This window comes from Pollachius pollachius (genome assembly GCF_949987615.1).
Source record: "Pollachius pollachius genome assembly, chromosome: 13".
NCBI classification, from domain to species: domain Eukaryota; kingdom Metazoa; phylum Chordata; class Actinopteri; order Gadiformes; family Gadidae; genus Pollachius; species Pollachius pollachius.
The window spans coordinates 800967-807654 of record NC_136946.1 but is presented as its reverse complement, the minus strand read 5'-3'; positions in this window follow the sequence as shown (position 1 = coordinate 807654).

Sequence of the window (6688 nt, the reverse complement as noted above, 5' to 3'; positions counted from 1 at the left end):
AATAAATTCTTTAAAAATCAGACTGATTTTCTAGATTTTTTTTTTTTAATTTTGTCTCTCATAGCTGAGGTATACCTATGATGAAAATTACAGGCCTCTCTCATCTTTTTAAGTGGGAGAACTTGCACAATTGGTGGCTGACTAAATACTTTTTTGCCCCACTGTATCTCGGCCATGGTTGAGAAGAATTGGGGGCAAGGAACTTTGGCCTTGACTCTCTGAAGTCCATGAACCGCGACATGGAGGAGAAAGGGATTGTCAGCTAAGCTCACACACATACACACACACACCTACACAGACACACAGATCTGACTGGGGATAGGAGAGGTTAATTCACTTGAGGGGGCAAACAGGTTATGTTTTTAAACTGTTTATTCTCTTGCCAGAAGGACTATCTAGACTAGGCTACTTATAAATATTAGTTAATGTTTTTACTTTTAATTTATTTATTTTACCCAAAAATTATATTCAGGGCTTATTAAGTAAAATCCCGGGCTTTAGCCCCGAATAAAACAGCATAGTGACGCCCCTGGGTTCTGGGTTCAGGGTCTGTGTTTAGGTTCTGCGTTCAGGGCCTTACTAACCAGGTAAACACGCGTCCTGCCGTCCTCTGAGCTCCAGGAAACGCACCAAGTTCCAGGTGGTTAATATTTAGCTCTGACCTCGTTCGCTCAATACATTCATGATCCAAAATCTGACGGCAGCTGACCACAGATCTGGTGAACTGGGCTTTTATTTCTTTCACTTCATACGTTTTGACCAATACTGTCGCTGGAGGCAGAGTTATTTGCAGACAAACTAGACCAGCACATGAACTTTTTAAAATGTAAATACACACACACACATTCCTGTACAATTAATTGAGGTGGATGACAGATCCCTCTGCTGAACAGTTTGGACAACAGTCTTACACCAAACTACATTTTCCGTTTGAATTCTGCTTACTAAACAGGCCTATTCTGGTGTGTTCTTCTGTTCAAACTGGCTGAATGTGTCCCTGAAAGTGCACTATTTTATATAATTTGCTGTAGTGGAACAAAGACTATAAGGGAACGTTCATGCGAAAGATATTTGCTATTACGTCTAACATTTTTTTCACTGAACTAAGTGTTGCCTATAAAATCACCGAGAGAGAGAGAGAGAGAGAGAGAGAGAGAGAGAGAGAGAGAGAGAGAGAGAGAGAGAGAGAGAGAGAGAGAGAGAGAGAGAGAGAGAGAGAGAGAGAGAGAGAGAGAGAGAGAGAGAGAGAGAGAGAGAGAGAGAGAGAGAGAGAGAGAGAAAAGGTCGTTCAATCATTGGACAAAAAGGTCTGGGGTGGTAGTGGACCGGTCGAACTCCTTCTCCCTCATCCTGGTGCTGAATGTGTTAAATGCATCAGCAGTTTTATGTGATTTTTCCAGCATTCGTTATATGTGGGTGTCTGTCCAAATTCCCAGACGGTCCGACAATTTGCTGCTAGTCTTGGAGTTACCTGTTACGTCCAAAGAGGCATATACTTTGTAGAACTGGGGCGGACCGAGGTGCGTTCGCTTTCACATCTCAAGCGAACCGTACCAGGGTTCGTTTGGAGGCGAACCGAGACCAGCTGTTCAGGGAGGTCTCGGCCGGCTGATTTAGTTCACATCGAAGTGAGGTGGTTGCATTCACACCAACGCACCCAACCAAGGGACCAAACTCGTTTAGTGCGCACTAAATGCTGTTGGTGTGAAAGCACGAATAAGAAGGAAGGTGAACCACGGAGAAGGAAGAAGAATGGGAAGGAGTAGAGTAGTGAAGTAGTGAGGTTAGTGACAGACGTGAGGGAAAGGCGTGTGGAAGCACACGGGTACATGTGGGGTCAAGAAGATCACTCCCGCTGGAGGTCATTGATCCATCAGCCTCAGACCACTGAGCTCAGCAGGTCTTCTGGAGGACGAGGCTCAGATGAACTGAGGAGACGGGACCAGCAGGATGTCAGGATCAGGTGGGGTTCAGCTCTGGTGTGTCTGCCCCTGACCAAAACGGATCAGGTGAGGTTCAGCTCAGGTGTGTCTGCCCGGACCAAACAAGGACATGGATTAGGTTCAATACTCAAAAGATGCAACATTATCTGAACCAAAGAGACGTCATTAAGGAGCAGGCAGGCTTTAGGGCACCTTGCTCAAGGACGCATCACTGTATTCTGAGGACTTGAACCCGGCACCATTGGTCTGAGAGTTGAACCCCCAACCCCTTACCCAGTCCACTATGTCCAGATAATGCACAGTTACGAGGAATCCTTGATGGTAGATTCCTGGTCGTCCACAGGATTTGCCTTTCAGATGTACGGCTTCTCCGTCAGTCCTCCAGATTCCTGGTCTGGTTACAAACGTAATTTGTCTCTAATGTAAGGTAACACACAGTAGTAGTTTGTCCCTAATGTAAGATCACAAACACAGGAGTAGTTGGGCTCTAATGGCGTGTAACAAAGTAGCAGCTGTAGTTTGTCTGGTAACCAACCACAGTAGTATGCCTTAACTTGTACTGGACAAACTAATCCTGCGTTACATGAAGTCCACTCTGTTTACTTTATACAAACTTACGAGGATCCTTGTTGGTGGAGTGATGTCGTCCTCCAGAGTCTCAGCTCCTCCATCATCTCTCCTCAGCCAGAGTCCTGGTCTGGAACAAACAGCGAAGTCTTGCTTCAACGTGTGGTAAAACAGATGTAGTTGTCTGGTATATTAACAAACGCCGGTAGTTTGTGGTAGCAGTATTCTACGAGAGGCACTGAGTGTGATGATCACTTCAGAGTCAGGCTCCATCTACCCCACGACAGACATCCTCCACCAGGCAGGGCCTCCATCAGCTCCTCCATCAGGCAGGGCCTCCATCAGCTCCTCCACCAGGCAGGGCCTCCATCAGCTCCTCCACCAGGCAGGGCCTCCATCAGCTCCTCCATCAGGCAGGGCCTCCATCAGCTCCTCCATCAGGCAGGGCCTCCATCAGCTCCTTCAGCCATGGATTCCTGGTCTGGTTACAAACCCAGTTGGTCTCAGCAGTAAATCACCTGGGGACGCAACACACCCCACCTCCTGCATCTGAGGTTCACTTGTAAAATGGAAGACCAATTTAAACATATTTAACGCTTAAATTAGACAACGTCTACAGATTGACGCGTTCAGCAATTCATCCACTACGGTCGTAGCAGCACTAGTAACAATAATGGCTCATATGTCTCCTCCATAACCCCGTTATGAATTAACTCAAATCACAGCTTGGCACAGATTTAAAGTCATAAGAGGATCAAAACCAGACCTAAACTACCGAGGATTTTAGTGTTTCAGATGAGCTTGGTGATGGTTACCCTCTGGTCCGGTGCTGCAGGCCCCTGGTCTCCAGCCTCAGTCTCCGGTCCATCCTGGCACCACAAGCCTCCGGTGCCCAGCCTCTCAGCCTCGCCTTTCAGCTACAGCAGCAGGGTTATATCAGCATTTGCCCAACAATAAACTTATTTGACTCATCCGAAACCGAGTTACACAATTAATTTAACTATTATTTTATAACTCTAGGCTAGAAAAGACTGGAGAGACCAGACATGAGCATCCCGTTTTTGGAATGAAGACAGAGCAGTCCACAAGTTTAAAGAAGTGGTTCAGCCCATGCATTGAGACTGACCTGAGAAGACTCTACTCACACACCAGAGCACTGACCTGTTCTGGAGGACTTCTGACAGGAGGTGGAGGTCTGGCTCTGGTCGAGGAGGTGGAGGTCTGGCTCTGGTCGAGGAGGTGGAGGTCTGGCTCTGGTCGAGGAGGTGGAGGTCTGGCTCTGGTCGAGGAGGTGGAGGTCTGGCTCTGGTCGAGGAGGTGGAGGTCTGGCTCTGGTCGAGGAGGTGGAGGTCTGGCTCTGGTCGAGGAGGTGGAGGTCTGGCTCTGGTCGAGGAGGTGGAGGTCTGGCTCTGGTCGAGGAGGTGGAGGTCTGGCTCTGGTCGAGGAGGTGGAGGTCTGGCTCTGGTCGAGGAGGTGGAGGTCTGGCTCTGGTCGAGGAGGTGGAGGTCTGGCTCTGGTCGAGGAGGTGGAGGTCTGGCTCTGGTCGAGGAGGTGGAGGTCTGGCTCTGGTCGAGGAGGTGGAGGTCTGGCTCTGGTCGAGGAGGTGGAGGTCTGGCTCTGGTCGAGGAGGTGGAGGTCTGGCTCTGGTCGAGGAGGTGGAGGTCTGGCTCTGGTCGAGGAGGTGGAGGTCTGGCTCTGGTCGAGGAGGTGGAGGTCTGGCTCTGGTCGAGGAGGTGGAGGTCTGGCTCTGGTCGAGGAGGTGGAGGTCTGGCTCTGGTCGAGGAGGTGGAGGTCTGGCTCTGGTCGAGGAGGTGGAGGTCTGGCTCTGGTCGAGGAGGTGGAGGTCTGGCTCTGGTCGAGGAGGTGGAGGTCTGGCTCTGGTCGAGGAGGTGGAGGTCTGGCTCTGGTCGAGGAGGTGGAGGTCTGGCTCTGGTCGAGGAGGTGGAGGTCTGGCTCTGGTCGAGGAGGTGGAGGTCTGGCTCTGGTCGAGGAGGTGGAGGTCTGGCTCTGGGTGAGGAGGTGGAGGTCTGGCTCTGGGTGAGGAGGTGGAGGTCTGGCTCTGGGTGAGGAGGTGGAGGTCTGGCTCTGGGTGAGGAGGTGGAGGTCTGGCTCTGGGTGAGGAGGTGGAGGTCTGGCTCTGGGTGAGGAGGTGGAGGTCTGGCTCTGGGTGAGGAGGTGGAGGTCTGGCTCTGGGTGAGGAGGTGGAGGTCTGGCTCTGGGTGAGGAGGTGGAGGTCTTGCTCTGGGTGAGGAGGCAGACACCTTGGGACAAACTACACATTACCTTTTTAACCTTGTACAGTTCTAGAGTTTCTTCTACTGTAACATGTGGGAAAGACAGCCATTATTTCAGCTTTGGTATTATCCAGTTGGTAACTCTGCACCAAAGTCGTTGTTTAAAGTCATTCCATTGGGTAGGGTTTAACTTCTGTGGCAATTAATGACACCAGATATTTAGAACGTACAAAAGCTGAAGTAACAAAGAACACTAAGCAGTATCGATATTAAATGAAATATATTCAGCCATATTCAGGTGCAGGGTTCCGTTGAAGAAATGCCAAATTGTCTTCCACCTTGAAATGATTTTCAGCCTTCACTGATGGTCAGAAATGGGCCCGCAAGTAGAGCGCTGTTTTGTACGCAGCGAGAGTCCCGTCAACGTGGTTAAAAGTACAGCGCAACAGTCGGAAATGATCAACATATTGTACGCGTCAGTATGTATTTATTATCAAACTTAAGTTGTTTAAGATAAGGGGCAACAATTCCTAATATAAACCGACTGAATAATATTTTCTGTTGGCAACGGCTCGAGGTTACGCAAATACAATCCAGAACGTTCCGCCAGATTCCCTCAGGGGACTCATGTCCAACTAACTGCCATGTGGTTTTTTATGGTTGTCAAGACTACAACGTTCTATGCTAACCATTGAAGCTAATTCAAGTGACCGCACTCAGAACCTTCCACGGCGGGAAGCACAAACCGTCCGACTGGAATCCGAACATTCCGGTCGGAACCAACCAAAGCAAAAATAACCAGCGCCTCACCTTGAGCTGAACGGTGGGAGATCCTGAAGTCCACCGATGGTCTTCATTAAAACACAGCCAACAGACTTACCTTGATGTGATCTGTTTGTTGCTGTTGGTCATTACTACTATTCAGTGTACCTTTACATTATGCACCCAGTGTGTATAAGTAATATCACTCAAAACCGTACGAAGAACAAAACTACCATGTACGTCCCACAACAACTTTAAACCGCAAATCCTTGCCTAAAAACAATGGAATCATTCAATACAAAACCATGTCTACATTTTACAATGACCAGAACAATTATCTAGATTATTCAGGGTACAAACCATAGAGTAAATCTAAACGTTGAGCTCACAGAGAGCCAACCATAGCCCTGCAACGTCACCCTGACCGACTCATCACCAACAGCAAATCATGCCAGCCAGCCAACACATGTACAGGTCCAGTGAGAAGTGGGCATTTGAGCGAAAGGACTTCCCATAATAAAATTAAGCCCAATTCTTGAACTATCCAACCATCTTCATGGTTTAAAGATTTACAGACTTGACATTGTGTTCTAATCACCTTTGTCTGCTCCCTCGTTACTTATAGAACTCTACATCTCCAGCGCTAGAGTGTTGCATCCTACTCATGAGGGTGTGGTCTGAGTGAGCAGAGATGCATGCTGGGATACAGTACTGTCTGAAGTCTTCAGTTCTATGGACACGCCCCTCAGGAGAAACCAAGTGTTTGAGAATCTGTCGTGACATCAGTAACATGAGCTGGAATATCCTTCAAGATGGTACCAGGATTATCAGAGGAAGAAAGGCCAAGAGGAAGATGTGAGGGTTCTTCCTCTCAGCCATTGGAACACAACAATGCTCGTCATCAGAGTACCATGGAACACTTTGAAACGTTCTCTTCTATACACCATGAAGCCCTAGTGAAGGTTTCCTTACCTCCTCAGCTGAAGAGTAAAACTTCAGCTTGAAGAGCGCACTAGTTGGAGTTCCCAGATTGGTTCTGATTTAAGGGAACCAATCGTTCAGCTAGTCCTGTACGAAACAAATACAGTTCAGCCTGAGAAGACGTGCAACTGAGAGCAAGACAAGATCCACAGGGCTCTCCATCAATCCAGCCAGGTAGGAAGAGCCGCCACACTACAGGTC